The sequence below is a fragment of the Phocoena sinus genome, chromosome 4 (genome assembly GCF_008692025.1).
Source record: "Phocoena sinus isolate mPhoSin1 chromosome 4, mPhoSin1.pri, whole genome shotgun sequence".
Classification (NCBI taxonomy): Eukaryota; Metazoa; Chordata; class Mammalia; order Artiodactyla; family Phocoenidae; genus Phocoena; species Phocoena sinus.
This window is the reverse complement of record NC_045766.1, coordinates 109844251-109864155: the sequence shown is the minus strand read 5'-3', so window position 1 is coordinate 109864155 and position 19905 is coordinate 109844251.

The window sequence follows — 19905 nt, the reverse complement described above, 5'->3', positions numbered from 1 at the left end:
CTTTTGCACAGCAAAGGAAACCATAAACAAGATGAAGAGACAGCCCTCAGAATGGGAGAAAATGTTTTCAAATGAAGCAACTGACAAAGGATTAATTTCCCACATATACAAGCAGCTCATGCACCTCAATATCAAAAAAACAACCCAATCCAAAAATGGGCAGAAGACCTAAATAGATATTTCTCCAAAGAACATAGATTGTCAACAAACACATGAAAAGATGCTCAACATCACTAATCATTAGAAAAATGAAAATCAAAACTACAATGAGGTATCACCTCATAGCAGTCAGTATGGCCAGCATCAAAAAATCTACAAACAATAAATGCTGGAGAGGGTGTGGAGGAAAGGGAACCCTCTTACACTGTTGGTGGGAATGGAAATTGATACAGCCACTATGGAGAACAGTATAGAGGTTCCTTAAAATACTAAATATAGAACTACCATATGACCCAGCAATCCCACTACTGGGCATATACCCTGAGGAAACCATAATTCAAAAAGAGTCATGTACTGCAATGTTCATTGCAGCACTATTTACAGTAGCCAGGACATGGAAGCAACCTAAGTGTCCATCGACAGATTAATGGATAAAGAAGATGTGGCACATTTATACAATGGAATATTACTCAGCCATAAAAAGAAACGAAATTGAGTTATCTGTAGTGAGGTGGATGGACCTAGAGTCTGTCCTACAGAGTGAAGTAAGTCATAAAGTGAAAACAAGTGCCATATGCTAACACATATATATGGAATCTAAAAAAAAAAAAAAATTGTTCTGATGAACCTAGGGGCAGGTCAAGATAAAGACAGACATATAGATTGGTCTTGAGGACACGGTGGGCGGAAGGGTAAGCTGGGACAAAATGAGAGAGGATCATTGACATATATACACTACCAAATGTAAAATAGATAGCTAGTGGGAAGCAGCTGCATAGCACAGAGAGATCAGCTCAGTGCTTTGTGTCCACCTAGAGGGATGGGATAGGGAGAATGGGAGGGAGGGAAATGCAAGAGGGAGGGGATATGGGGGTATATGTATACATATAGCTGATTCACTTTGTTATACAGCAGAAACTAACACAACATTGTAAAGCAATCATACTCCAATAAAGATGTTTAAAAAAAAGAATTTACATTACTATTCAATGAGAAGTAATGCTAATTGAGATCCATTTAATTTAAAAGTTTTATGTGAAAGATAAACAGAGATGAAAGAGTAATTTTACAAACAGTGATGCCAAATGTTGTAATTAGAAAGTACATGTGTATCAAAAAATGTTTCCTCTGTCAGTCATTTTGAATGTGCTAATGACATTTGAACCAGGCATTAAATACTGAAAACAATTGGAAATATGACATGATGAACAAAATGAGACTGTGTGTACACAGGGATTTTCTTTCTTTTTTTCCTCTTTTTTAATTTGTTTTGGTGACTTAATTTTATAAGAACTTAGGAGAGACAATGAAATAAAGGAGAACTGAGAATATTATTTATATGTGTTAATGCAGTTAGGTTGATAAATTATAAAATCACCTATTTTTAAGTAGGGTTCTATCAGACAAAAAACATCTATGACTAATATGTAGTAAGCTGTTTATTACAAGCATTTGTCCTTACCCACTTGTGGGAGGTGGTTAAGCCATCCCATTCAGGCTCTGGCTCCTTGTCTTGTGTTGGGCTTGAAGTCAATATGGTCAGCAGCAGGAAAGAAAAGATGGCCATGAAGTGGAGGAGAGTGATGACAAACTGGAATTTGGGAAAATCACTGAAATCCAAAAGGGTGAACTAGAACCTGTGTGCCTCTTTCTTACCTCCTGCAAACTTGATGATATGGGTGATGTGCAGAGTATGCTGTTGTCCTTCATGAACAGAGGTGTACATGTATCTGACTCAAGACTGTTAGAAGGAAGAGAGGAGAAAAGGAGGAGGAAATGCAGCAGGAGCTGGCAAAGCTTCAGGCCCAGCTGCTGCCCTAGGGCCATAGGATGAGCCAACATTAATGGCAACCTTCATAAGTAGCAGCACTATTTGACACCATATCAATAAAGATGATATCCTCTCCTTCCCAAGGAGAAAAACCATGGTTTGGGGGTGGAGTAAAAGCAATCTTATTACAATAGTTGAAACTGTACCCTGTAACTTACAAGGCTCATAAGGTAGAAACAAAATGGTACACCAAGAAAACACCACACTTGTTTTGCAGAGTACCAGGAAACCACAGATAAGGAAACAACTTAGCGATAGCCCTTTTGACTGAGCATTATGCAGGTGCAGGAGGGACCACGGACTATCATGACTGACAGTGAACTTTAGACATCAGGCTGAAAATCCACTGCATACATAGGGAACACCCCCAAATTTTCACATGTAGCCCATGAGAAGGCAGTTGCACCTGAATACAGAACTCTTGAAACCTCCAAATTGCTTTCCACCAATCATTTCTGAGACCCTCCCCCTGTTAATTTCTGCTTCCATGATAAATATCCCAATCAACAGCCAATGAGAGAGACATTGGAGCTTTGTCTCCTGTCTCCTTGCTTGGCGATCCTGCAATAAAGCCTTTTTATCTCTGCAGAAGACCATTGCCTCAGTATTTGGTCTTTCTGTTGTGTGGCACACAATCAGCCCCCTTGCTCAGTTACATCAACTTTGGTCCTCCAAAGCTTAGCCCCAATAGGCAGTCTTTTTCTTTAGTATTTAATTTCAGGAGGGCGGGAAGGTCAATTCGGAGAAAAAGAAGTTAAATAAAGATTCCTGTGGAAAGCAACAATGAAAGAAAGTGTCGAGAAATAGCACCTTTAAAAAAATTAATTTATTTATTTTTGGTTGTGTTGGGTCTTCTTTGCTGCGTGCGGGCTTTCTCTACTTGTGGTGAGCAGGGGCTACTCTTCGTTGCGGTGCAGGGACTTCACATTGTGGTGGCTTCTCTTGCTGTGGAGCACAGGCTTTAGGCACACAGGCTCAGTACTTGTGGCACATGGACTTAGTTGATCCGTGGCATGTGGGATCTTCTTGCACCAGGGATGGAACCTGTGTCCCCTGCATTGTCAGGCAGATTCTCAACCACTGCACTACCAGGGAAGTCTCCCTACACTAACCCTTAAACATGGAGATTGCTTCACTTCTGCCTTCCAAATCTCATGCAGTTTTCTACAAATGTCCCATCCAAAATTGATGCAGAACTGAGGCACCATGCTTATGTAACATGAAGTTCAATATTTCTAATATTTCTGTACTATAGTGGAAATATTTTAACCTTTGGGGACTTAATTTCAAGTCCACATCTATACTCTGAGCTAGTTGTCTGACATTGGGCTAGTTATGTAATATTCCTAATCACAAAATATGAATTATATGATTGCTTTTGTTGTGAAGTTTAAATGAGTTGTCACAAGTGAAACACCCACTGTAGAATGACATGAAGGTGAGTAGATACATAGCTAAAACATTTGCTGTGTGCTATATATTACTAAACATAATAGTAATATATTAGTAACATATAGTCCATTAATAACATTTAAATGTTAGAAAGGATTTTGGACACTTCTAAGTTTTTGTAATTTAATATAACTCATTAATTTTACAGTGGTGGAAACTTATTTTTAGATAGGGTAGGTAATTCAGCCTTGCTGGTCAGTGACAAGAGTTCTAGATATCTCTCAGACATCTAAAATCTCAATCAAGTTTTTTACAGTTATATAATCTGCTTCTCATAAGATTTTAAATTAAATTCAATTATATGTTTTTCCTTCTTTAGTAGTTTAAGGGAATATTTTCTCTGGCTGTCAGACAGATGAGCAAAAAAACAAGGGAGGCAGGTGGTCTGATGTTGAGAGTACAGACGCTGAAGTCAGAACTGGATTCCTCTGACAGGTTTCATAGCTTACTCATCCATGATCTCTTCCAAATTACTTCTCCTCTTTAAACTTCAGTTCACTTATGTAAAATGTGTACAAAATAGCGAGATGTGGAAGGTCATCATTTAAGACAATGGCAAACAGTAAGCTCTAAATAAAGGTAGCTATTACTCTTGTTTTTAGTCTGGTAGAGTTTTAACATCAATGTCCTCTAATGGCAGCAAAACATGTTTGCTAGATCAGAACCTAGGGAGTAAAGTTTTATGTGACTTGGTTTAAAGAAGTAATATTATGCAAAAAGTCACATCCTCTGTGAATTTCCTTAACACTAGAGATACATCAGTTAAATTCAGAAAGCCAGTAGTGCAAGACATTTGAAAGCCAGTAGAGCATGAGGCTGGAAAGAAGATGCATTGTTATGTGAAAGGCTGGCTGAAGAGGATATCAGTTGAAAAATTATTATTCAAACTGAATGATCCGTATGATACTGTATTGTATTGTCCTGAAAAAGTCTTGCTAGAGGAGATTTTGTTACAAGACTGAAGAATTATTACTACACACTAGAAGATGTGGAATCTTAACAAGGATAGAATTGTTAGAATTCCTTCACAGTGATCAGGTGATCTCAAACTTTCCCTGAAAAGCATTTACTGATTGAAAGACATTTGTCTATTAGTTTTGCTTTAGATTTCTCAGGGGCAGTTACACTGTATTTGATTTTACCAAACTACTTAATGATGCTGATAGCTTCCTTTGCTTGCATTAGCACTTTTATAAGAGAAAGGGAAATAGTATTTAAATCTCAACATGTCTAAAATTCCTTAAATGCCCGCCTTTCAAGTTCTTTTCAGAACTGTTGGTACTACAGATGTATATGTTTGCACTAATACACTCTCATATTCTCTAGAGCTACACATTAGTGTCAAGAGAATTATCTACTTATATTATTTAATACTCACAACAGACTTACTGTTGTCATTATTGTCTCATTTTACATTTAAAGACACTGAAACTGAGGAGATAAATTCATTTATCCCAGTGTCGTATGAAGAGGAGGAAAAATCCAAGCCCAGGAATGTTTAGTATAAATCCCACACTTCTGCCATGCCTCAACACACCATTCATTTTATTTCTTTAATTGAAGTACAGTTGATTTATAATATTATATTAGTTTTAGGTGTATAACTAGTGATTCAATATTTTTATAGATTATACTCCAAAAAGATTATTACAAAATAATGGCTATATTGCCCTGTGTTATATAATATATCCATGTTGCTTCTTTTTTATACAAATTATACAATTATATATCTTAATTCTATACCCCTATCTTGGCCCCCTTCCCTCTCCACCACTACTAGTTTATTCTCTATATTTGTCAATCTGTTTCTGTTTTGCCATATACATTTGTTTTTTCTTTTGGATTCTATACAGAAGTGATAACACCGTGTTTGTCTTTCTCTGTCTGAACTATTTTACTGCTAGAAAGTAGTAATACTCTCTAGGTCCACTGATGTTGCAAACAGCAGAATTTTATTTTTTTATAGTGGAATAATATGTAATAATATATAATTGCATATACATATATGCATATATATGTATATATATACCCGCCTGTTTTGTATCCTTCCATCTATTGATGGACACTTGGACACTTAGGTTGCTTCTCTGTCTTGGCTATTATAAATACTGCTGCTAGGAACATTGGGGTGTATGTATCTTTTTGAACCAGTGTTTTTACATTCTTTGGAAGTCTACACAGGAGAGGGATTCCTGGATCCAAGGGTAGTTCAAGTTTTAATTTTTTTTGAGGAACCTCCACACTGTTTTCCATAGTGGCTGTACCAATTTACAGTCCCACCAGTAGTGTACAAGTGTTCCCTTTTTTCCACATCCTCACCAACATTTGTTATTATTTTGATGATAACCATTCTGACAGGTGTGAGGTAATATCTTATTTCTTTTGATTTGCATTTCTCTGAAGATTAGAGATGTTGAGCATCTTTTCATGTGCCTATTGGCTATCAGTATGTCTTCTATGGAAAAATGTCTGTTCAGGTCTTCTGCTCATTTTTAAATTGGTATGCTTGATTTTTGATATAGAATTTTATGAGCTGTTTATATATTTTTAATATTAACCCCTTATTGGTCATGTCATTTGCAAATATATTTTCACCCATTCAGTAAGTTGTCTTTTTATTTTGTTGATGGTTTTCTTTGCTGTGTAAAAGTTTTAAGTTTACTTAGGTCCCATTTGTTTACTTTTGCTTTTATTTCTTTGCCTTAGATTACAGATCAAAGAATATTGCAACAGTTATGTCAATGAGGATTCTGCCCATGTTCTCTTCTAGGAGTTTATAGTTTCAGGTCTTACATTTAGGTCTATAATTCATTTTATTTTGTATGTGGTGTGAGGAAATGTTCTAATCACATTCTTTTACATGTAGCTGTCCAGTTTTCCCAACATCATTTATTGAAGAAATTTTGATATAGAGTTTTATGAGCTGTTTATATATTTTGGATATTAACCCCTTATTGGTCATGTCATTTGCAAATATTTTCACCCATTCAGTATGTTGTCTTTTTATTTTGTTGATGGTTTTCTTTGCTGTGCAAAACTTTTAAGTTTAATCAGGTCTTTCCTCCATTGTATATTCTTTGTTGTAGATTAATTGACTGTAAGTGTGTGGGTTTATTTCTGGGCTCTCTATTCTGTTCCATTGATCTTTGTGTCTGTTTTTTGTGTCAGTACTGTGCTGCTTTGATTACTGTAGATTTGTGGTATTGTTTAAAGTCTGGGACATGATACCTCCAGCTTTATTCTTTTTTCTCAAGATTGCTTTGGCAATTTGCAGTCTTTCCTGGTTTCATATAAATTTTATGATTATTTGTTCTAGTCCTATGAAAAATGTCATTGGTATTTTGATAGAGATTGCATTAAATCTGTAGATTGCTTTGGTTATCTTTCCATTTCTTTGTATAATTTTCAGACTCTTTCATCAGTGTTTTATTGTTTTCAGAGTATAGATCTTTCAACTCCTTGGGTAAGTTTATTCCTAGGTATTTTATTCTTTTTCATGCAATTTTAAATGGATCATTTTCTTGCTTTCTCTTTGTGATAGTTCATTATTAGTGTACGGAAAGGAACAGATTTCTGTATATTGGTCATGTATCCTGCAACTTGACAGAAGTAATTTATTATTTCTAATAGCTTTTGGGTGGAGTCTTTAGGGTTTTCTAAATATGGTATCATGTCATCTGCAAATAGTAAGAGTTTTACTTCTTCCCTTCCAATTTGGATGCCTTTTATTTATTGTTCTTGTCTGAGTGCTGTGGCTAGAACTTCCAATACTGTGTTATATAGAAGTGTCAAGAGTGGGCATCCTTGTCTTATTCCTGATTTTAGAGGAAAGACTTTCAGCTTTTCACCTTTGAGTATGATGTTAGCTGTAGGTTTGTCATAAATGGCCTTTATTATGTTAAAATATGTTCCCTCTATACAAACTTTAATGAAAGTTTTTATCATGAATGAATGTTGAATTTTATCAAAATTTTTTTTGGCATATATTGAGATAAACATGTGATTTTTATCCTTCCTTTTGTTAATATGGTTTATCACATTGATTGATTTGTAAATGTCAAAACATCCTTGCATCCCTGGAGTAAACTCCACTTGATTATGATGTATTATCCTTTTAGTATATTGTTGAAGTTGGTTTGCTAATATTTTGTTGTGGATTTTTGAATATGTATTCATCAAAGCTATCTGCCTGTAATTTTCATTTTTTTGTATTGTCTTTGGTTTTGCTATTAGGGTAATGGTGGCCTCATAGAATGAATCTGGGAATCTTCATCCTCTTCAGTTTTTTGGAATAGTTTGAGGAGGATAGTTATTAGCTCTTTTATATTTTGGGGGGAATTCCCCTGTGACTCTGTCTGGTCCTGGACTTTTGTTTGCTGGGAGTTTTTTTAATTGCAAATTTAATTTTACTACTAGTGATCAGTCTGTTTGGATTGTCTGTTTCTTCCTGATTTAGTCTTGGGAGGTTGTATATTTCTAGAAATATGTTTATCTTTTCTAGGCTGTCCAATTTGTTGACATATGACTCTTCATATTATTCACTTATGAATTTTTGTATCTCTGAGGTATCAGTTGTTATTTCTCCTATTTAATTTTCTTATTTTGTTTATTTGGGTCATATCTCTTTTCTTCTTGGTGAGCCTGGCTAAAGATTTATCAATTTTGTTTATCATTTAAAAAAAACAACAGTTTTTTGTTTCATTGATCTTTTATATTTTTTTAATCTCTATTTTATTTATTTCCTCTCTGATCTTTATTATTTCCTTCCTTCAGCTGACTTTGGGCTTTGTTTTTTCTTCTTCTAATTCTTTTAGGTGGTAGGTTAGATTGTTTATTTAAGATTTTTGTTGTTTCTTGAGGAAAGCTTGTATTGCTATGAACTTCCCTCTTGAAACTGCTTTTGCTTTAACCCTTAGATTTTGAAACGCTGTGTTTCTATTTTTATTTTTCTCAAAGTATTTTCTGATTTCCCCATGAATTCATCATTGATGCATTGGTTTTTTGGAAGCATGTTGCTTCGGCTCCACATGTTTGTTCTTTTTCCATTATTTTTTTTCTGTAGTTGATTTCTAGTTTCACACCACTGTGGTAGGAAAAAATGCTTAATATAATTTCTATCCTCTTAAATTTGTTGAGACTTGTTTTGTGGCCTAGCATGTGATCTATCCAGGAAAGCATTCATGTGTACTTGAAAATAAAATTATTCTATTCTGGGGGGAAATGTCCTGTAGGTATCTATTAACTCCAGTTGGTCTATTGGAGACAAATTTCCTTATTGATTTTCTGTCTGGATGATCTGTCCATTGATGTAAGTGGGATGTTAAATTTCCCCACTATTATGGTGTTGTTGTCCATTTCTCCTTTTATGTCTGTTAATATTTTCTTTATATATTTAGGCACTTCTATATTGTGTGCATATATGTTAATGAGTGTCACATCCTCTTCTTGTATTGATCCTTTTATCATTTTATAATGCTTTCCTTTGTCTTTAGTTACAGACTGTGTATTAAAATCTATTTTGTTTGATGTATTACTTACTCCCATTTTCTTGTTTCCATTTGCATGAAATATCTTTTTCCATCCCCTCACTTTCAGTCTGTGTGTATATTTACCTCTGAAGTGAGTCTTTTGTAAAAAGCATATATATATAGATACAACATATATATATATATATATATATATATATATATACAAAACATACATATACATATACAAATATATACAAAATACAACCTATAACTGTGTCTACTTGTTTTAAACTAATAGTCTTTTTACTAGCTTATTTAAGTAGTTGATACTTAGCTGTTATATTTGCATTTGTTATTGGGATTTTCCCTTTTCTTATATATTCCTTCTTCTTGTTATAGCCTTTTATTTTCCTTAGAAAAGACCCTTTAATATGTCTTTTAGGGTAGGTTTAGTATTGATGAACTCTTAGTTTTTGCTCATCTGAAAAGTTCCTTATCTCTTCTTTAATTCTAAATGACAGTCTTGCTGGGTAGAGTATCCTAGGTTACAAGTTTTTCCCTTTCAGCACTTTGCATACATCATGCCACTTCCTTGTTGGCCACAAAGTTTCTGCAGAAAAATCAGCTGACTGTCTCATGGATGTTCCCTTACATATGACTCTTTGTTTTTCTCTTGCTGCCTTTAGAATTCTCTCTAACTTTTTTCCATTTTACTTATAATATATCTTGGCATGGGTCTCTTTAGGTTCATCTTGTTTGGGACCCTCTGGGATTTCTGTACCTGGACATCAGTTTCCTTCTGGTTTGGGAAATTTCCAGCCATAATTTTCTCAAATTACTTTTTTGATCCCCTTCCCTCTATCCTCTCCTTCTGGGACCCCTATAATGCAAATGTTGGTACACCTGATGTTGTCACAGAGACCCCTTAAACCATTCTTTTTTTTTTTCTTTTTCTTTATGCTGTTATGATTGGGAAATTTTCATTATTCTATGTTCCAGATCATATTTTTATCTTTTTGCTGTTCTGAATGGGAAATTTCCATTATTCTGTCTTCCAGAACACATATGTGTTCTTCTGTATCACCTAGTTTGCTATTAATTCCTTCTAGTATGTTTTTAATTTCAGTTATTTTATTTTTCAGTTCTGACTGGTTCTTTTTTATATTTTCTAGTTTCTTGTTAAAATTCTCACTGCATTTATCCTTTTCCCTAATTCAGTTAGGATTCTTATTAATAATTTGCCTTTTTTATATGGTAAATTTTAATTTCTGCTTCGCTTTTGTCTTTTCAGTGATTTTTCTCTTGCTCTTTCAGTTGAGACAAATGCTTTTGTCTTCTCATTTTGCTTAACTCTCTGTCTCAATGAAGTTAGGTGAAACAGTTACCTATTGCAGTACTGAAGACATGTCCTTAGGTAGGAGTGTCCCTATACAGTCTGTGTATGTGCAATGGCTTTGATGGGAGAGCTGGATTTGATGTGTATACAAGTCACGTCTTTCCTCAGTGTGTGCTTACACACTATCACCTTGGTAGGAAGTGGGGCTGGAGGTGGAGGGGCCAAGGCCAGAGCCAGGTGTGAGCAGGAGCTTCCCCTCTGCTCAGTGGCCATAACCATCTTACCAGGGGTGGGATCAGGGTTCAGGTTGCTGGAGCAGAAACCCTGAGGGTCGGGCCTGAGCTGGCTTTATTCTCTTTAATTGTGTACTCTCCCTGCTTCCTGCACTGACACCCTTGCCCTAGGAGGGAACAGTGCTGGAATAAGTGAGAACAGTGTGGGCACATGCTGTGGGTCGGGATGCAGGCTGTAGCAGTCCAGCTCAGAACAAAGACCCAAACTGTTTCTGACGTGCTGGCTATGTAAGTGCCAGTAATGGCTCCCCCACCCTATTCAGATGCTACTTCAGGTCTGAGCCTCCACAGCTGAGTCCTCACCTTAAGGTGGAGCTGAGTGATGAAGCAAGTGGGGCTGGAATGTTCACTTGACACAAGGGGAAGGTTTCAGGAAACTGGCCAGGTGCTGGAGCAGTTTTCCATCTGCCCTCTCTGCCCCTGCTTTGGGAGCAAGCAAGTGTGCATGCACTCCTCATGAGCAAAGTCTAGGCTTCCCATAGCCCTCGTGTTAGTCCCACCAGCCCTCCAACCAGCCAAGGATGCTCGTCTTCTCTGTTTCAGACCTCAGGGCTGGGACACCCAATATGTGATTCAAACAGCTCAGTCCCCAGGGAGGATCTCCACCCATGTAATCTCTTTTATCCTCTGAGTACCCTCCTAGGGGCACAGGTCCCCATCTGATCAATTCTCTTCCCCTCATGTCTGATTTTGTGTGGATCTTTCTTACAGTGTTGTTTATATAGGAGTCTTTCTGCCAGTTTGCAGTCAGTTTTCAGTGAAAATTGTTCCACATGTAGACGTATTTTTGATGTGTTCCTGGGGGAAAGTGTGTTCCACATCCTCCTACTCTGCCATCTTTATCTCCTCCTCCACATCATTAACTTTTAAATCTCATTCAAACTTGATAGGATTTTCTTTTTTTGTTTTTTGCGGTATGCGGGTCCCCCACTGCCGTGGCCTCTCCCACTGTGGAGCACAGGCTCCGGACGCGCAGGCCCAACAGCCATGGCCCACGGGCCCAGCCACTCCGTGGCATGTGGGATCCTCCCGGACTGGGGCATGAACCCATGTCCCCTGCACCGGCAGGCGGACTCTCAACCACCGTGCCACCAGGGAGGCCCCTTGATAGGATTTTCTGATTGACTTTTCCTTTTCTTTTCAGAGTAAAAGTCTCAGTTTGAAGCTTACTGGTATTGTTTTTCATTTTTAACACTTTTCTATGATCAGTGTTCAAACTCATCCTCAATTACTATAGAATATATATATTTCCTGTCCAGAAAACATAGGTTCTCCTAGAGTGACTGTGTCTCAGTTTGCCAGAGATAGTCTTGGTTTATGCCTGTTGTCTCAGTGTACTATCTTCGTTAGGATTTTTCCTGAATTGTTCATTTATAAACAATGTGTTGTTTTGATTAACAGTTGCATGAAAATGAGCTGAGATAGGTTAGCAAGACCTTCACCATGTAATTCTAGTTTTTGTCATAATATCATTTAGTAATTTGTGTTATTCATATGTGGTGAACAGAATTCTCACTTTTAACACGTTTTAATCTGAAAGAATAACTCTCTTTTTCTGACCATTTTCAAACTCTACTTAGTTAAACCCTTCCTTCAAGAGAACATGCAGGATACACACTAATTAAAGAAAAGATGCTTCCATAAGAGAAATCAGGACAGCTAACTTTGTCTTGTGTGTGGCTGTGATGAAAGAAATGGTTGCTACTGTAGTCTTGCTGTCTATGTGTGTAATAGCTAGTTGCTGTGATCCATATAGGGGTCAGCAGTGACCATACACAGCCAGCAGTCATCATGGAAAATTTGGTAAATGACAGGTTAGGTGTACATGAAATATGTATGAAGAATAAAGTCTGAGCGATTGTGATGTGGTTTTATAGAAAGTAATCTGATTACTCTCACTACAGAGGTATAAATCTACAACTATTAATTTTAATGTTTAGTGATGCTTTTTATTTTGTAATGAACCCATTTGCCATAAGTAAAAAGAAAAATGAAAATGAATTTTTACAATGCAAGAGTAAGGAAGTTTTGATGATGAAAAATTAGCTTGCACAAAATGCATCTCAACATTTATGATCCAACATAAGGATCATAGTGGCCACAAGAGAACCAGAAGACACAAATCTGTTAAAGAAATATCAGTTATTTTAGTAGAATGTGCCTAGAGATGACAGTTTAACACATGCAGCTGAGGAAATTGTGTTTACTTATCACTCTGTAAAACACATTTCATTTAGTCCAAAAATTCTAAATTAATTTTGTTCATTGTTGATGCCAATTTTTATTCGTACGTATGCAAAGTGAAGTTATAGCAGTTACTTAGTTGACTCCATTAGCAGAATAAAATATTTGAAAAGAGTTAAGTAATGAAGGGTTTATCTTAATGTTTGTTACCTTACATTTCATAAAGAATATCAATTAATTCCAATCAGAGACCATGGCAGCTGTGAGGTACACTGCTCAACTCTCCCTTCAAGAGAATGTGCCAAGGGGAGTATAGTTGAATCTATGCTTCCTCAGATTCATTGTGATATTCCTGTCAAAGCCCTGCTCCCCACCTCCACCCCCCAACTTCTTCCAGCAAGTGTCTGAGCATGGAAGTGGTACTAGAGCCAGACAATTCCTGCCCAATACAGGACAACTCTGTTGAGCAACCTTTGCTCAGGGACTCCCCATTGTCCTGAATGAGACTCTCTCAAAACTGCACTAGAAGTGTAGACTGAAGCTCTTTCTACCCAATCCTTCTTCCTTTACACTTTTTTTTTCAGGTGTCAGATATGCATTGCTGTCTAAAGCTCTCCCTGACTTCCTTTGTTCTCTGCCCTTTAGCCTTCACTGGTGATTCCCAATAATTCTCTTGCAATCTATCCTATCTTGGCTTCTCCTTTTCAGATGACCAGAATTGACACAGAAATGATGTTCTACTAATTGAAAAAGAAACTATGGTTACCAAATAAATATTTTTATACTTACACAGAATAACTGAGCCACAATATGTTTGTGGAAAGCTGGTGTTTTGGTTTCTATTTATTTATTTAATTTTTGACTGCATTGGGTCTTAGTTGAGGCACACATGATCTTCATTGTGGCACACGAGCTTCTCTCTAGCTGTGGCATGGGGCTTTTTCTCTCCCTAGTTATGGCACACAGGCTCCAGGGCACATGGGCTCTGTAGTTGTGGTGCATGGGTTCCAGAGTGCATGGGCTCTGTAGTTTGAAGAATATGAGCTCAGTAGCTGTGGGTGTGAGCTTAGTTGCCCCGCAGAATGTGGGAACTTAGTTCCCTGACCAGGAATCGAACCCACATCCCCTGCATTGTAAGGCAGATTCTTTACCACTGGACCAACAGGGAAGTCGCGGAAAGCTGATGTTTTTAATGAAAACCTCTTTCAGTGTGGTAGTATATGCTTTCTCTCTGTGGTGTTCATTATAACTTTAGGATTATTTGAGCCCTTGAAATTCTGTGATTTTTAAAAAAAATCTTCATTTGTAGAAAAATATTTGATAAAAATTTCTATTTAGTATAAAGATATGTTCTGTATAAAAATGGAATTAAATTGAGAATTTCTATGAATTTTTAGACTGAAATTGGTAAAATATTTATAATGATAAATATCAAAAAATTATTTATAATGATAATTTATTTGAAAATTTTTGTCTTGCAAAATATTTTGTCAATGAGCCTCACTTTTTATGCAAGTAAAAATTGTACCTATGAAAATACTTGTGCTGAAATATTTATACATTTCAACATGAAAATTAGAATCTGGAACATCCTACTTTTAATAGAGTTTGCTCTGAGCTTTCTAAGTACTTTGATGATTGCAAGTAATTTAATGAAAAATATGGAACATGCTGAGATAATATTGAAAAAATATGCCTTCAGAAATATATAGTGGGAAAATATAAAAGTATGATTAAAAAGGGTGCTTATGTAGTATCTTCCTGATGGTTTTTTCCTGCTTATAATTGATTAGACTAGAAATTTTGGAATCAAGCTGACTCCCATCTTTGTAGAATGTAAAATTCAAGAAGGCAGAAACACTGTTTTGTTCACTGCTCTATCACCAGAATTTGATAAGTGTCTGGTCTATAGGAGACACTTGATAAATATTAATTGAACTGATGAGTGACAGAATGATACTTCTAGTCTTGTACTCCAAATGCTTCAGTTTCCCCCTATTGTAATTGTTCTTTATATATGTATCAGAATGTTATGGGTAAAAATAGGCATTAGGAGACAATTCTCAGTTGGTTTCTTGCTTTTCTGCCTATCTTGTGAGCAGAGTCACTGACTTCTTTTGTTCTGCATTAATTTTTCAAGGATGTTTATAGACAGCCTTATAAGACAGAAACCATGTGTCCCTCTGGGGCAGAGGGTAGATTTATTTCTTGACAGAGTAGTAAAGATAGTATCTTCAGGACAAAATTCGGGAAAGATTTCTGTCCTTTATAAAAGATTGGGGCTCTCTAAACTCAGAATCCCTGTTCTTTAACATAACCCACTGAAGCATCACTTGTTCCTCTTTGTGTTACGCTGTGGGTATTAGGGTTTGAAAGACTGGCACAGATACTGATGATCTGATTACTGCTATTGATGTAAGTCATAAAATACTTCATCTCTAATTCAACAGTGTCATATTCCTTCCACCATCCATGAAACAGAGGTTAGGTTGAAAATAGATTTAAAATCTCAGACTTTCACAATTCTTGAAAATAGTCTGGGATCATTATCAGCTGCAATTGTTTTATATTTTAGGACTAATAAGGTTATGTCCCTAACTGTTTGCATCTAGCTAGAACAAACACATTATGAGTATTTTTTTTGTTTGTTTGTTTGTTTGTTTGTTTGTTCTGCGGTACGCGGGCCCTCTCACTGTTGTGGCCTCTCCCGTTGCGGAGCACAGGCTCCAGACGCGCAGGCTCAGCGGCCATGGCTCACGAGCCCAGCCGCTCCGAGGCATGTGGGATCTTCCCAGACCGGGGCACGAACCCATGTCCCCTGCATCAGCAGGCGGACTCTCAACCACTGTGCCACCAGGGAAGCCCCACATTATGAGTATTAATCATGATGGTCCAAATACTTATGCCAGGACCTCTGTGGAACTATAAAGTTGAGAAATAAACACTCAGTTTCTTCATAGGGAAATGTATATATTGTAGATAGATATATGTACGCATACACCTCACAATATGGTTGCAAACAAATGAAAGATTAAGGTTGGTTAAGGAATGGACAAGATTTCTTGAGGACATAAAACTGAGCTAGGCCTACAAGAATGAATTCAATGTGACCAGAAGAAGAAAGGGTAAGAAAAAGATTTTCTATTATACTGACAAGAGAATTAGAGAATAGTCAGCAGTCTTGTTTTACTAGAACTGAGTGTGCATATCAAAGAGCTATAATCTGTAAGGAAGTAGAATCAAAGAATCATCTGACTTAAAGTTAGAAATCAGAGTTACAAATACTATCCTATACAATTAGAAATGAATACTAGAAACTCATGAAATATTGTTTGTATGTGTGTATGTGTGCTTATGTGTATGTATGTTTTTTCCAGCAAAGTGTGTTTTTCTTTCTTTTTAAGTTGAGGTGACAAAACCAGCTCTGTTTTATTCAATTAGCACAGGTGAGCCTTTGAGAGAAGGGAAATAGAAAACTAGAGGCAGTTTTGTTTTGCAATAATTATGTGAAAAGTGGTAATAACTCTGATTTAAGGGAGATTCTACTGTTGAATAAGGCACATGTGGTTAATAATTTGGTCTTATGTGATAAAGAAGAGAAGAAGTTGAAGATAATTTGGAGGCTTTCAGCATGAGAAACTGAATGGGTGCTCAGGACATTAACTTCACAATAAATATAATAAGAATACATGTTTTTGAAGAGAAGGCAATGAGTTTATCTGTGAACCTATAGAATTATAGATGTTACCATGTATCCAGGGAGCAGTATTGAGAAGACCTTTAGAAATGGGATTCTGGACCTCAGATGAAAATTGAGAGTCAGAAATATCAATTATAAAATTAGTTTATCATTGAGCCCAGAAATAAACCCACACATGTAAGGCCAATTAATCTTTGACAAAGGAGGCAAGAATATACAATGGAGAAAAGATAGTCTCTTCAGCAAGTGGTGTTGGGAAAGCTGGACAGTCATATGTAAATCAACGAAGTTAGAACACCCCCTTATGCCATACAGAAAAATAAACTCAAAATGGATTAAAGACAAATATAAGACATGATACCATAAAACTCCTGGAGAGAACATGGGCAAAACATTCTCTGACATAAATTATAGAAATTTTTCTTAGGTCGATCTCCCAAGGCAAAAGAAATTAAAGCAAAAATAAACTGATGGGACCTAATCAAACTTACAAGATTTTGCACAGCTCATTTCATAAACAAAATGGAAAGACAACCTATGGACTGGGAGAAAATATTCACAAATGATGCGACCAACAAGGATTTAATTTCCAAAATATACAAAGAGCTCATACAACTAAATATTAAAAAAAAAAAAACCCAAATCAAAAAACAACCCAGTCAAAAAATGGGCAGAACACCTAAATAGATATTTCTCTAAAGAAGTCATACAGATGGCCAACAGACACATGAAAAGTTGCTCAACAATGCTAATTATTAGGTAAATGCAAATCAAGACTACAATGAGGTTATCACCTCACACCAGTCAGAATGGCCATCATCAAAAAGTCTATAACTACAATGAAATAGCATCTCACACCAGTCAGAATGGCCATCATCAAAAAATCTAGAAACAATAAATGCTGGAGAGGGTGTGGAGAAAAGGGAACACTCTTGCACTGCTGGTGGGAATGTGAATTGGTACAGCCACTATGGAGAACAGTATGGTGGTTCCTTAAAAAACTACAAATAGAACTACCATATGACCCAGCAATCCCACTACTGGGCATATACCCTGAGGAAACCATAATGCAAAAAAGTCATGTACCAAAATATTCATTGCAGCTCTATTTACAATAGCCTGGAGATGGAAACATCCTAAGTGTCCATCATCGGATGAATGGATAAAGAAGATGTGGCACATATATACAATGGAATATTACTCAGCCATAAAAAGAAATGAAATTGAGCTATTTGTAATGAGGTGGATGGACCTAGAGTCTGTCATACAGAGTGAAGTAAGTCAGAAAGATAAAGACAAATACCATATGCTAACACGTATATATGGAATTTAAGAAAAAATAATGTCATGAAGAACCTAGGGGTAAGACAGGAATAAAGACACAGACCTACTAGAGAATGGACTTGAGGATATGGGGAGGGGGAAAGGTAAGCTGTGACAAAGCGAGAGAGTGGCATGGACATATATACCCTACCAAACGTAAAATAGATAGCTAGTGGGAAGCAGCCGCATAGCACAGGGAGATCAGCTCAGTGCTTTGTGACCACCTAGAGGGGTGGGAGGAAGGGAGATGCAAGAGGGAAGAGAGATGGGAACATATGTATATGTATAACTGATTCACTTTGTTATAAAGCAGAAACTAGCACACCATTGTAAAGCAATTATACTCCAATAACGATGTAAAAAAAAAAAAGTCTATAAACAACAAATGACGGAGAGTGTATGGAGAAAAGGGAGCCCTCCTACACTGTTGGTGGGGATATAAATTGGTGCAGCCACTATGGGGTATGGAGGCTTCTTTAAAAACTAAAAGTGGAGTTACCATATGACCCAGCAATACCACTCCTGGACATATATCCAGACAAAACTATAATTCGAAAAGGTACATACACCCCTATGTTCTTAGCAGCACTATCTACAATAGCTAAGACATGGAAGCAACCTAAGCGTCCATCAACAGATGAATGGATAAAGCAAATAGGAGTGGAAGTTTGGAAATGTCAATACATAACCCATTTATGCTGCGGTATTGAGAAAAGGCTCAAATCTAAAGCATCACCTACCTCTGTAGTTAGTGGATGTTTGGGGTGAGGATGGGGAGTGTTGCTGAAATTGAAGGATTGATTAAAAATCTGTATAAATTCATAGGGCCTTGAACTTTCATCACCACTCTTCATAGCCAGAACATTATTCTCCACTTCTTACTCCAAAAGGATCCAGGACTTTTACCCTCTGGAGAGGTTCAACCAGAGGGCCTAGGGACTAAGGAACAGCAGGTGCAGATTGTGGGGTGTCTCTTTGAGACTGAGGGGATAAGTGGAAGTCTGCATGATGAAAAGTGAGATCTCTACTCCTTTTCTCTCCTTTGGGCTCCAAGATCACTGACAGACTGGCCTGATTTCCTAGGTACTCAGTCCCACTCATGCACATGGAACAACCATCAGCTTTTTAGAGTCACCTTCCGAAAGGTGAAAGGCTTTTCAAGAATCACCAGAAACTCTGAGAAAAACCTCTTAACATGGAAGAATAAAATGAAATCTGATATTTTGCATCTTGACTTTTTGTTTCTTGCTTGGTTTTTCAGGTATTGAGAGTGAAGTCTCAAAACATCTAGAAGGAAATTCATGGACCCTTAATATATTTTTGTATATAGTTGCAAACTTAATTAATTTTTAATGTTACTATGGTTATCTGTTTTATACTGCATCTTATTAATGGATTGAGATCAGTAATATCTTAAAGCAAAACAATACAAAACACTATTCTGGTTTAAAATAACTGAACTTAACTCATTTAGATGGAACAAATAGATGACCACACTTTGATTCTTTACTCTTAAATTATAAATATAATAAAAATATTAAATAAATATAATATACAAAATAAATATAAAGAAAAAAGGTAGCTTACGTCTATCAACTGACTCATTTATGTGGTCTCACATGAAGTAGGGGCCTAATTTATAATCAAACTACAGAGGTGGGAATAAAGAGGAATTTTCATATATTGATGTTACTGGATACAGTTACTTTAAAACTGAGTGAATTTAAGGCACGTTTGTTCTACTGCATTTATTTTACATCTTCTAAAAAACTAGCCCAAATATGTTTTCAAAATTTGACCTCATTTTGAGGCTGAACACAACTCATTTAAATAACAAGAGTGGCCTTATCTATACTATCTTAATGTAATAAATTTTTCTGAGTTAAGTGAAAGTAGGTTGTATACTGTACATATAAATCAATTAATGACATTGTAACACAATGAAATTGAAAATCAAAGAAAAATACAAGACACCTCTTAGAAATCATGACTACTGATAGTTTTAAGTTGGACACAATAGTAGGTGCCCACTAAATGACAAAATAATTTTTTTTGTCTTATTTTGTGTTTTATTTTTTAAGGAACTGGTATAATTATTTCACTTTAATTTGCGAAGAAAACAAGAAATATTAGTGATGCTTAGTAAATTGTGAGGTTTT